The following is a 13,330-nucleotide window of genomic DNA, read 5'->3' as shown; positions in this document are numbered from 1 at the left end:
TCGCACAACTCTCGGTGGCCGGACTGTAGGTATTGAGACGGTGATGACCAATCACTAGAAGCCAATAATAACAAGAATCGAAATATATTAGGAAACTCCAAAAATTGTCGAAAAAAATGATTTAACGGGCATTTCCATGAAAATGTCAACTTTTTCTCTAAAATTATATATTAAGATGGAAATATTTTATCTTGATAAATCAAAAGGAAAATGATTGAATTTTATTGAATTAGTATTTGAAACATTATTCAGAGCCGTATAAAAAAGTTTATATGAAGATAAAAGGGATTGACCGTGTGAGTAACCAGGAAGTGCTAAGGAGAGAAGGAGAAAAGAGAAGCCTCCTAAAAACATTAAGCAGAAGAGGAGACAATTTAGTTGGCCACATTTTTGAGGCACGATGGTCTGATGAGGACAATCGTAGAAGGACAAGTGGAAGGGAAAAAGGGCAAGGGACGGCCCCGAATGAGTTATATAGGACAGGTTATAAAGGATGTAAAAGAGAAGAAATATGTAGCTATGAAGAGATTAGCGGATAGGAGAGAGAAATGGAGAGCTGCGTCAAACCAATCTTAGGATTGTTGACTAATGATGATGATGATAAAAGTTTATAAATTATGCTTCGATTCAAAGGGTTTTGAAAATGCTTGAAATCATTGCACTTAGTTGGTGGACCTGGCTGTATTTCCGTCACATGCTAATTTTGGGCACATTCAAAAGGTATTTCGATAATTAATTTTGTTCCTTTATATGAACATCACCTTTATAATTGTTTTTGATCATTCACAGTTTGAGGTTTAACAATATTTTGTATTTTCCTTTTTCTAATCGAATTATCCTATTGCATAGTTTTCTGTAGAGGTAATTCCGTCACAAATGGAACTGCCCCAATTCTAAGAACCAAATGAGTGTTAAAGTTTTTTTATAAATTCCATTAGAAAGAACGGATCATAAAATTTGTCTCGTCAAACAAATCGTCAGAAGTCATTGCAGCAGAATTTAAGTTATTGTTACAAAAAATGTGCGTTCAGCCATCCGTCCATGTCCATGATTACAATGAAATGACATTTTGTAGGAGTTATGCCTAATAGAATTTGAAATCTCCTCCAATTAGCTGATAAAGAGTTGTTTTCAAAGTCACAACCGTAAGGCACAGTCTTCAAATACGGTTATCAAGTATACATTTATCGCGATCAAATGAAGAGGTACAGAAATATTATAAGAAATTATTTAATGGATCGTTACAAATGTAGTAAAAATCGAGAGAGAAATACTGATGCATTTTGTCTTCCTGCGTCCCTTTGATTTATTTAATGATTCATTTCATACTCAATGGCATGTTATTTCTTCTCATTTAATAGTCTCATTACTCTTTTTTAATACTCTAACCAGTTTCTGTTTGCCGTGTACGTTACCTCTGCATGAATATATTTTCCCAGATATTTCAGCTGCAGCCAATCCTGCGACAATTTAGGCGACCACTTCTTTTTTCTTGTCTGCAGTCATACGCGTTTGAGAGATGAGATTTACATTTTTTCAATGCTAATAATATGTAATGAAGGTGAGCACTTGACTCCCCTTAATATAGATATAGCGTCTTCCAACTCAACTGTATTCTTCTGATTTGCCCCTCCGATTTGCTTATCGCCTGTCTTTCTCTCTCAGAATACAACCTTTTTGCATTGCGTAGGGTTTTTGAAAAGTAAATCTGTTTAGTGTTGTCATTTCAAGGGGAAATGTGATGTGAAAGTCAAGGAACGATTCCAAAGTAGTAAATTATCATCTTATCTTACTCCTCATACGAACCACAAGGTAACAACGGTCACGAAACCAGCTCGTGTGGATCGATGGATAACCGATAAGCCGTCACTTATTCGGACGAATATAAAATGGAGATGGCTTGCCTTGACGTGGTTTGTGTGGCTACATTTTTCTCGTCGAACAATGTTCAACGACAAATTAATCTATCAGTGCATATTTCTCCCCGAGCAATAGCGGCAGAACAAATTTCAATGGTACCCTTTTCTCCTATCAAACAATGAATCTTGCTTTTAATATCAGGTTAACTATTTTATATCGGAGAGAGGAGGCTGATATGATAGATGTAAAGAAGTGCAAAGATCCACAGAGAAAAAAATCATCCGCCTTGACCGGGATACGAACCCGGATCCCCCGACTTCCGGTCGAGAGTTTTAGCCAGTTAAGCTACCGAGGCGTCATTCTTCCCTGCGGATATTTTCTAGGTGGATCCCTGTCAAGGCGGATGATTTTTTCTCTGTGGATCTTCGCATGATTGTGCATGGAGGGTGACTCCACCATATTTTTTATAATTTATCACCGTTGCTTGTCCCGGTATACTTTAAAAACGATGTAAAGGAGGCTGAGAAAGAGAAGTTAATGACGGTCAATGGAGGAATTCAGAATATTATGTCCATGGCTCCAAAGTATAAATATATCATCAATGAATTGCAACCAGAGAATGGGTTTAAGTGATTAGGCATTAAGGAAAGTTGTGTCAAGGTAACCCATGAGCAAATTGGCATTTAGTGATAGCCACGCTGGAAAACACACTTGTGTGGTTTCTGCAGTGGAGCTTTTATTACCACTTCAAAGTACAGACTGACTAATTTTTGACCAAGCTGCCTTGTTTATATATTGGCGGTGAACTGCCTCGAACGCTGCGCTGGAACATTCTGGATTTTCTCTGAAAAGGCCGGCGCCATGAATCGAACGCGGGCCGTCCGATTGGCAGTCTAACAGTTTTGTGGCGGATACTGCGCCACAGGCATATGGTGCCCCTCGGCATTTCATGTAGGTATTTTTTTCTCACTGAATGGCATTCTTGGTTAAGACAAGCTCGGTCAGTCGGGTTATGAAGCTGGTGGATGGGGCATGTGGCGTAGGTTTGCGCGACAGGAAATATTCAAGAGAGTCGTGGCCTTCTTCGTGGGGGATAGCCATGTTGATAACGAGTGAACCACATGCTATCTTTGGTCGCCGTTTTTGCAGTACCTATAGATAAAAAGCAGATAAAACGGAGTTATCGAAATGGGTGGGAGATGAAGCTACGCGTTCGTGTCACACCAAAGACGACAGTGTTCAGACGCTGTACGAAGACAATTTCTTCATAACACTGCCATTGAGTTTGTGAGGTCCACTTTATGTGTGAGTATATATTCTAGGCCTAAATGTAAACCTGAGTGAACGTATTAATATGTTCATTTTCCCGCCTTTGAGTTACTTCCCATGTCTCTGATTAAGAGGCTAGAATAGTGATTTCACAATGTTTTAGATAATCGGAAAAAGATGAATCTCCACTTTTCACAAAGTTGTTGGCATGGACATAGATTCCACGAGTTTTCCAAGGAGGAATCGGGCTGTACGGACACATGTCCTGGCTATTCCTTGACCACATGTCTTTCGCTTTAGGCAAGCTGTTATAAAAAATCCCTTAAATATTGCATCTGGAATCTATTCTTGTTCGATTACACTGATCTTCCTGGCAGAGAAAATCTTGTCCTCGAATATAGCCTCTCTATCGCCCATTTCTGATTTCCATAGATTCTCTTAGTACTGCAAATTGATCTTTTTCAAGATTTCTCACCAAGATTTTTATTCCGAACTATCCTTCATCACTCACAGCATTCTTAGAGTGCAAATCGTAAGAAGTCTCATAGTCATCTCAAACTTGCATTTCATCAAATATTTTTTCATAACTTTACTCATTATTTTTAATCCTATAAAACCTCCCGAAAGAAGACGTCAATTATCTGTGTTTGCTGACTTCACAGCTCTTCCAAGAAATCTTCCTTCGGTTCGGCAATCTTAGACCCACGGCCACAAAAGACGCCAATAACGAATTTCTCGTCTGGTGTCGTACTGATATCGTGTGAATGTCATGCTACCTATCTGCGATTGCCCGTACTTGTAGTACATAAAAAAAATGCAGATAATACGAAGTATCAGAAAAGAATGTGAGATAATCCTACGCTTACTTTCAGGGCGAAGAAGACGTCGTCAAGACACTCCTTGAATAGACCAAGCTGGAAGACAACTCCTGATTAAGCCTGCCTTTCCATTTGCGAGGTCCAATATCACTGTGAGTATAATTCCGATCTAAGCAAATTTTGTGATATTTTAATGTTCCTGCGTTTGAGCTTCTTTATGTGCCATTAATTAAGAGAATGGAAACGGTACGAACATTTTATTTCATCCTATAAAATATTTCATTCTAGCATAATATCATCCTTACCAGCAGAGCTTTAAACTTTTATCAACCTATGGTAATCTGATTGGTTTCTATCCCACTTTTTAGTACGGGAAACTAGCCTCTCTTAGTTCATGAAAGAAGTGTTCTGGATTATTAGAGAAAATATTTTGAACTTTGTAAATATTAAGTTCTTAAGGTTCCACTCATTATTGGTTAATGCCACAGTGTCACAATGTCACAGTGGTATCATTTTATCTATTATTTATTTAGTTTTCATTTGAGTTTGTCTCCACTTCCATTATAACAAAATATTGAACTAAAAGCCTTGGGCGTCAGTGATTCATATTATCTTATTTAGAAAAGAAATGAATCTGAGACACTGATTGAATGGAAAACTTTCTCCCACAGGGTAAATGCGATCCCGAATAAGTAATTTTTCAAGTTGGCAACTTCAAAAATCAAGGAGGAATCGTCTTCTGTGAATAATGATTTCATAGTTGAAGCGAACATCCTCTGCACACTCCGGTGGTAGTGGATGCAGCTGTAAATACACTGACAAGAGGCCAGGGGGCACAGGCTGAACGCCAGGAAAGCGTTTACACTTCAGCAACCAATGGGTGAGTCTGGTTGTTTAAAAACCTGTTTTTTTAAATAAAAATAGCCCCGGAATAATATTAAAGAATAAGTTTGTATTCTAAATTATAGTAAAAGACAGACTCTCATTCCGTTAAATGTCTTTATTGGCACGGAGTCTTCCACGGTGATGCAATGGATAATTTTTTTCCAGGTTAAGGCCACTTGGTTCATTTTGTCCGCTAAAAGGAATCAACGCGGCCGTCACCTGTAAATTTATCCCATAATCTTTGTTATTATTATTTGTCAGTGTGCCATGTTTTCTCAGAATTTTTTTACATTTGACTTTGAAAACCTAGTATTTAGAAAAGTCTACATCTCATTGTCAGTACAAAACCATGCCCATACTACTAATAATTAACTGTTCTATTTTCCACCGGATTACCGTCCTGATAAACTCTGTCCCGAGTGATATTAATCCCATTATCTATCAATTATAAATTTCACTTGCCCGACTTCCTCCCATTAAAAGAAAAACTACCAAATAAATTGCAAAATACAGAGGTTGTGGCCAGTGGCGCAGCGAGGGGGGTTTTGGGGGATAAACCCCCCCCCCCAGAGCTCAGAGAAATTTTTAAGTTTAATCCATTTTACTTACTTGTATTGATATTACTAATAGAATAGTGTAAGGCTTAGTAAAATATCCCCCACTAAGCCGTAAAACTCACCATTTTGAACCGTTCATCTTATAATTCCGCTAGTCACACTGGACGGCAAAAAAATTATTTTTTTCTGGAGCACTGACACCATTCCTGCTGATTCATATGTAAAATGACCTCCTGAATCCAAATACGACATCTTTTCCCTCCATCACCCACCATTTTCGGGGGGAAGTCCCCCTCTAATTTTCATCACTTTTGCAATATTTCCAGGAAAAGGATTTTATTAGCATTTATACTTCATATTTGGCTTTTGAGAGGTGAAAAGTTATAAGAAATAATAATTAGTGGTGAGGATGTGGATTTGGGGAGATAAGTTTCCGTTAATGATTAAAAAAACAATAAAAATTAACAACCTTTCCCTTTTTTCGCAATTTCATCACTTATTTTCTTCATATTTCAGTTCCCATTTCATCTTCCCCTATCCAAAATATCCCAAAATGATCATAAATATATCAACAGCTTATATCAGCAATAGTAAAAATACTTGATAAAAAGTCATGGAAAAAATAATGGAAATGTGTGCCAAAAGTTCAGAAGGTACGCGTCTACGCTGGTGCTCTTAATACCACACACGCATCCACAAAGAGAAAAATAAAATTTCTGTAAGATATAATGTTTTCTCGGGCGCGGCTGTTGTATTCACAAAGAAAACAGCAGTATTTTGTTTATCTTGAATGCCGTCCCTTGGGTAGAGCGAAAACGTTCAGATCAGCTCAAACTTACCAACTATAATCACGATAATTAGTATTTTCAGGGATTCGGCTGATATTTCCGCACGTATCCTTCATATCAGCAGAGTATGCAGGTTGGGCAGAAGATCACTCATTCCCATTGACCAATAGGACCACTTTCAAGCTTGTCCTTGACGAATTCATAAACAGTCTCCTTTTTCTGGTCACATAGGATCATTTATATCAACAATGCATTTGATTAAAGTAAACAACCAAGCCTTCATCTTACGTAAAAAGTAATTTCAGCGTTGACTGTGGTGCAACAAACACTTGGAGCTTAATCATAGCCGCGACCGCCAATTTCGCAGCCAGAGTAAAATTGATAACAAGTTTTAAGAATTGAAGAAAGAGTTTATTGTGGGGATGTTTAAATCAATTCACCGCAAACTTAGTAAAAGCAATGAGGATGATTTTTACACACGCGCAACATAATTACACATTAAATCACGGTAATGATCACAACTCAAGCCCACATACTGACATTCACTTGAAACAGCCGGAGTAAAACAACTATTACCGTTTTGTACAATTTAAACAACTTGGTAATAAGGATCCATGTCCAGAACACCGAAAAAGTTGACTCTGCGATCGCTAGAGGTATATCGACGATGACGACAACTTCAATATGCATAGTTGATTTGAGACGCTGATTCTTAGTGGAATTCCATGATTGAGGAGAAATAATACGTTTTAACTCGATTGAGAAGATAAAATCTCAAATTTATATTTTTCGTGGAATTAGAAAATATTACTTTTCCATTTTTTTTAGCTTCGAGAGCAAGAGAATTGCCGTCCATGCCTGAGCGAGAGAGGTACTGCGAAGGCCCGCGTAGTGAAGTGAATCTTCCGAGCTATTGCTACATATTTTATTTACTGTTGCAATGCTATGCAGCGAAATATGTTACTGCTGTCTCTTGTTGTAACATATTTTTTATCATTCGGGGGGATGATGTGAAATGGAAGCTGGACATTTAAAAAAATGCGAAATAAAGTAAAATAAAAAAAACAACGTGGAAATTTGCGAAAAATGGCATTATTGATAATTTTTAATGCGTTTTAACACAATTTTCGGAGACTAATTCACCCCAAATCTACATACTTACCAAATAAAATTACTGTTTTATGATTTTTCACCGCTCAAAACCCCTGGAAAAAATTTTAATGCGAAAATAATCCTTTATATTCCTCCAAATGACCGAAAATAGTTAAAAATTGGAGGGGGAGCTCCCCCGAAAATGGTGGGCGATGGAGAAAAACGGATTTCATATTCGGATTTAGAAGGTCATTTAACACATAGAATCAGCAGGAATGGTGTCAGGGCCGATTTTCATGCCGTCCAGTGTTATTAACCCCTTTACTGGGGAGCGCGTCTCTAGACGCGCACCGAGGACGTTCATGAAACGGGGAGCGCGTCTAGAGACGCGCTATAGAAAAAGAATTTTCCTTCACTGGGCAGAGCGTCTAGAAACGCAATTCTTTCTCCTCTATACCCTGCATGGGTCTGACATCTAGCGTGATTTTTTTTAACTCGGTGTTCACATCTGCAGGGGCACAAACATGCTTTATTTGGGTAAAGGTTTTATGGTATTTTTGGGTCCAAAGAACCCCTAACGGTTCTTTTTATTGCACTTACCCCTTGTCACATTTCTTACAGAGAAGTTTAGTTTTAGCACGCATATTTTTTGTGGATAGACGTGTTTCATTTAGAAGTGTTTTTTTTTTATTTTTGTCGTGCGCAGTTACGAGGAAATTTTGAACATTTGAAATTTCTTTGAATATCGCTTGTTTTGTGAGTGGTAATTCAGTTACCATTTGCTACAGTGTTTTTGGTGCTTCATAAGTTTCTATATTCAGTTTTATTTCTTTTGCACAGCTTTCAAACGTGTTTTATCTATTATTTGACAATCCCATCGAGTACTTTCCTCCTCAGGAATTTTTCATCTTGCGTGTGCTCCCATTCTCGGCGTTTGTTTTTTGGCATTTTTATATAATATTTCATCAGTGTCTAGTTTATAATCGTTTTGGTAATTTGCCTTAGTTATTGCCATAATGGCTAAGAGACCACCTACTCTGCCTGAAGATATCATAAATGAAATGTTGGAGCTTAGTGAAGAAGAAGAGAGTACGAGTGACAGTAGCGCGGAGGAAGAATATTCAAATGTGTCAGTGGGAACGACCGCTGGCACTAGTGGCACATCTACAGGGTTTCCTCACAGAATCCAAGAACTGCATGTTGATTCTGATAGTGAAATAGATAGTGAAGCTGAGGAAGGTGATGAGGAAGACCAAAATTTTCCGCTACATTCTAGTGTGTGGGTTGAAAGCGGACTTCCTCGGCCTAGGTTCCCGGCTAGATTTGAGGCTGGTGTAAAAGGAAACTTGATTGGCAAGGATGACTCTCTCGAAATTTTCGAACATTTTATTGATGAAGAGATCTGCAATTATATAGCAGAGCAGACAAATTTGTATGCCCTGCAAATGATAAATGAGAAAGTTCTGCATAAGAAAATGAAAAGGAGAAGCCGTGATAAGGATTGGGTTGATACCAATAAGGAGGAAATAAAGTTGTTTCTTGGAGTGTTGCTTTTGCAGGGAGTTATCCAGAAGCCCACACTATCAAGTTATTACTCCCGCAACCGACTTTTAGCAACCCCCATCTTTTATGAGATAATGAGTGAGAAGAGATTTTTTCTCCTTTTGAGATTTCTGCATTTTGCAGATAATGAGCTATACAGTGACGCCGAACGAGTTTCTCCTAAACTCTACAAAATCAAGCCTTTTTTTGACCATTGCATCAGGAAATTTGCTGAAAGTTATATTCCAGAGGGAGAACTGTCGATTGATGAAAGTTTACTGCTGTGGAAAGGCCGTCTAGGATGGAAGGTATATATTCCAAAAAAAAGGTCACGTTTTGGGATGGAATCCTATAAACTTTGTGAGGCAAAAAGTGGGTATGTGTGGAACATGATGATGTACACTGGAAAGGACACAGAACTTGTGAAGGATGTCGGAGGAGTTGATGTGAGTAGTTTTACGAAACCATCACGGGTAGTTCTAACCCTTGCAGAGAGGCTACTGAACCAGGGTTATCTCTTAGGGCTTGACAATTATTATAGCAGTCCTGAGCTCTTTGAATTTTTGAATTCGCTGGGAACTGACGCAGTAGGAACCGTGAGAGTAAATAGAAAGGACTTGCCAAAAACGGTAATGAATAAAAAATTGAAATCGGGTGAAATTGCCGCTGCTTTTAGAAATAAGTTGATGGCACTGAAGTGGAAAGATAAGAGAGATGTATGTATATTGAGCAGTGTTCACGACGCAAGTACAAAGACTGTGCGAGACAGGAAAGGAAACTCAAAACAGAAACCTCTCGCTGTTATTGGTTACAATGAGTCAATGGGAGGAGTTGATCTCTCAGATCAGTATATGGTCAACTATAGTACAGCGCGGAAAAGAATGAAGAAATATTATCAAAAGATATTCAGACATCTTCTTGATTTATGCGTCTTCAACTCTTATGTAATATACAGGAAGAATGGAGGAAAAGAAACTCATCTCCAATTCAGATTAGATCTTATTCATAAGATTTTACACAAATACGGAGGAGCAACATCAAAGGCGTCTGGAAGCCGCTCAAAAATTGACCCGCCCTTACGGTTATCAGGAAGGCATTTCCCTCACCTAAATTCCCCAACAGCAACGAAAAAGCATGCCCATAAGAGATGTGTGGTGTGTTTGTCACACAAGCAGAGAAGGGAAACAATATACAGCTGCAAGGACTGCAATGTACCTCTCTGTGCCGCGCCGTGTTTCCAAACGTACCACACGAAAATGGAGTATTGAGTGAAAAAAAATGTGTATATATATATAGTGTAAATAGTAAAACTAAAAACCAGTGTGAATGTGTAAAAATATGAAGCATCCTGGTCGGTAAGTGATTTTTTTTCTATAAAAAATTGCATGAAAAAAAGGAATTTGTTATAAACAAAAAAATTGTTTAAACTTTTTTTTGTTGTTGAAAAAATTTTTTTTTTCAATATTTGTACTCTAAATGCAAAAAGGTATTATTGTAGAAAATTTCAAATATTTCTATCGAAAGGTAAATAACCCCCACCAGGTAGGTGACTACTAAAAAATTGGTCCCCATTAAAGGGGTCTTGCACCAACCGCTTATCCTAGTAGGTATTCCATACCCTCACACACCCCGGTATTAGCTGCACCTAAACTGCCCCTAGCCTTCATTCCTAGCTGCGCCCCTGAATGCCAAAGCCGGGTTTCTCTCCACCCTTCCTTCCATACCCTTTCCTCATGGCGCAAATGACCTCAGCTGTCGGTCACCTCCTCCACTTACTATACTATAACCACTAATTTCAAAGTCACCCCTCTTAACCTTGGGGCTGGACGCGTGAAACAAATGAGTTAACACCATGCAAGAGGCCGTGAATAATACGACACCAAGTAAGTTTAAGTGTTTAAATGCCGATACTAAATGATACAAAGGTAACTTCCGTAAAGATCTAAAGCAACAAAGAGACAGGCAAGCTCAAGAAAAGAGAGAAATGCTGGTCTTAGCTAATAGAAAATGCTATAAATGTGCGACAATTATACAAAATCAAAAATGAGGCAAAGAAAACTATCAAGGAGACATTGCGAGAGTGATGTTACGGATATGAATGACGATAATATTTTCAGAAACTATACAGGCAGTGAGATCAAAGCTTCGCGGCTTTATTCCACACAGGCCCGGGTCCGAGAGATATTCGCACTTAAATATATCACGTGCCCTGAATTCTCTTGAGTCTTCGCCTAATCACAGACATCGCCGAGTGGTTTGAGGCACTCCTTCTGCGACTTTTGCCTCGTGCGTTCCGTTCGTGCCGTACAAGTTCAGTTGTTGCCAATCTTTATTTTTATTATGTTAAGTATCACAATAGCAACCCATCCGTGTTCGTTTTTTTTTATTTCCACATTAGTTAATGGATCTGAAATGAAACTCCGAGTTGTGCCGTACCACCCAAAGATTAGGGCGCATGTAAAGTCTCTTTCAAAAGTTTTAAGACAAACTTTGTGACACCACTTCTGCTTCTCGAGGTAAATTAGTTTCCCTTAATACTTTTGTTGATGTTGGCTACGCCCCGCAATGCCTTCGTTTACGCGCGAAGATTTGTGTATACAGAAGGAGAATTCAGTTGAAAATTTATCATTTTGTTTCGATTTATGTAGGATGAAATGATTATTTCGTGTGCCTTTATCAACGTTGGTTGGAATTTTACGACTTATTATCCCAATCATGGTAGAAGTTGAGGTGGCCTAGTGGAGCAAACGTGCAGGTAAATTGGTGGCCGTGTCAGTTAGAGACCCCCTTGAGGTAAATTTTATTTGTAATTTATTTTCAGATCATAACTTGTTTTGTTTTTTTAATGATTTCAAACGATTTTAAATTCTCTGCAACAGCTTTATATAATTTTTGACGGTAATGAATCGTTTAATATTCAGAAGGAGGGCAAGGATCATTTTATCCTTTTTAATTTATTTAAATAATATTTTTTAACTTTATTAATTATAAATTGTTTTCTAGTAATATCGGTTTTATAGATTTCCTGTAGTGAACACCATGTTGTTCAGCCACCTCATGAGTTAAGTAATGGAGGAATTTTAACACCGCAAACCTCAATTTAAGAAAATGAGGGATAGCTGGTGAAGGAGGACGTGACATTTTTTGTTTATCCCCTCCGAAATTTCTGGAACTGAGATTCCGCCGAGATCCTCCAAACATCTTCCGAACTTACGCATAAATTTTTTTTTTCGAACGGTTTTCGCACAAAGGCCTTCGACTCAAAGACTCGGAGGCTCTCAGTCTTGGAACTCTGTTTCCGAACTCCGCTCTCCGAACCTGCCATCCGAACTAGCCATACCAGGAAATCAAGACTTATATAATACTTATGGCTAATGAATACCTGCTATTTACCTCTGGATATCCATGGGAGGTTGGAGCTGAGGCATAAATTGCAGCCTGGAGTGAGAAGTCCTCCACTTTTCACCTATCAAAACTCTCTCTCCCTCCAATACCTCATCCTACCCTATCTTTCCACTCCTTGACTACATTGGCTGGCCTGACCTGTTGACCACACCACTTGGCTTTGTCTCCATCCAGAAGATAGAGGAGAGGAAACCCGGCGCTACGCTGTTACCCCTGCTTGGACGACGAGAACTGTTCCAGAGTTTTCCTGTCAATACGGGCGCTTCCAGGGAAAATTGGACTGTCAGGGCCGACCGGGATTTATGGGGGTTTCCCTCAGCCTCGAAAAAGTCTCCCTCCTTCGGTCTATTTTCCCATCTACTCTCGCATTGTGTCTCGTTCCGAGCTCACTCTCGCATATCGGGAGTTACGATAATCTCGAACCTCTCGTGGGGAATATTTTCGTAATACCCCTGAAGAAGTTAGGATTTGTCAAGCGCATTGTGGGAATATTTTCGGATGTGAAAGTAAAAGAAAGGTCTATCTCGCACTCGTCCGACCGCACCTTCATTATGTAACGAGCGTATGGGACCCTGTGCAGGAAGACTTAATACGAGATCTGAATAAAATGCAAAGGAAGGCTGCGCAAGTCGTCAAAAACCGCTACGGGCGTACAGACTGCGTTACTCAGATGTTAAGCGAACTAGGCTGGGAGCCGCTTGCGACTCGGACGCTGCACGCTAAGCTTAGATTGCTTGAGCAATTGAGAATGAATATCTGTAAGAGCGACACAGAAAACATAATATTAGAGCCACTCTATATTTCCAAATCCTATAGAAGCAATAAATTAAGAGAGATATTTTGCCCAACGGATAAATATGGGAATTCTTTTTTTCCCCGAACCATAAAGGACTTTAATAAACGCTAGTCCCAACTTCGTGAGAGCACATCATTGTTTATGTGTATACAGCTGGTGTCCTAACATCCCCTGCCACACGCCTTTTAGGCGGCTTGCGGGGCCTTATGTAGATGTAGATATAAGCTTTAGACGCAGAATCATCGCTCGAACTACTCCAACGGCGATTCTCAACTTACTCTTGGTGCAGACGGACACGCCTTTCGTACTTAGTTTTTG

General features: G+C 39.0%; 1 protein-coding gene and 1 long non-coding RNA gene across 2 annotated transcripts in view; one reads left to right on the top strand and one right to left on the bottom strand.

Annotated features, from left to right (window-relative positions):
- LOC124173081 (zinc finger protein 2 homolog) overlaps nt 1-13,330 on the bottom strand; it is a 191,441-nt gene that overhangs the window by 67,661 nt on the left and 110,450 nt on the right. The window lies entirely within an intron of this gene.
- LOC124173346 lies at nt 3,098-4,822 on the top strand. Its single transcript, XR_006868514.1, has 3 exons — nt 3,098-3,165; nt 4,002-4,099; nt 4,619-4,822. It is a non-coding gene; the product is annotated as an uncharacterized LOC124173346 (long non-coding RNA).

Source organism: Ischnura elegans, assembly GCF_921293095.1.
Source record: "Ischnura elegans chromosome 13 unlocalized genomic scaffold, ioIscEleg1.1 SUPER_13_unloc_4, whole genome shotgun sequence".
Taxonomy (NCBI): Eukaryota; Metazoa; Arthropoda; class Insecta; order Odonata; family Coenagrionidae; genus Ischnura; species Ischnura elegans.
The sequence above is the reverse complement of the archived record's forward strand: the minus strand, read 5'-3'. Positions and strand labels throughout refer to the sequence as shown.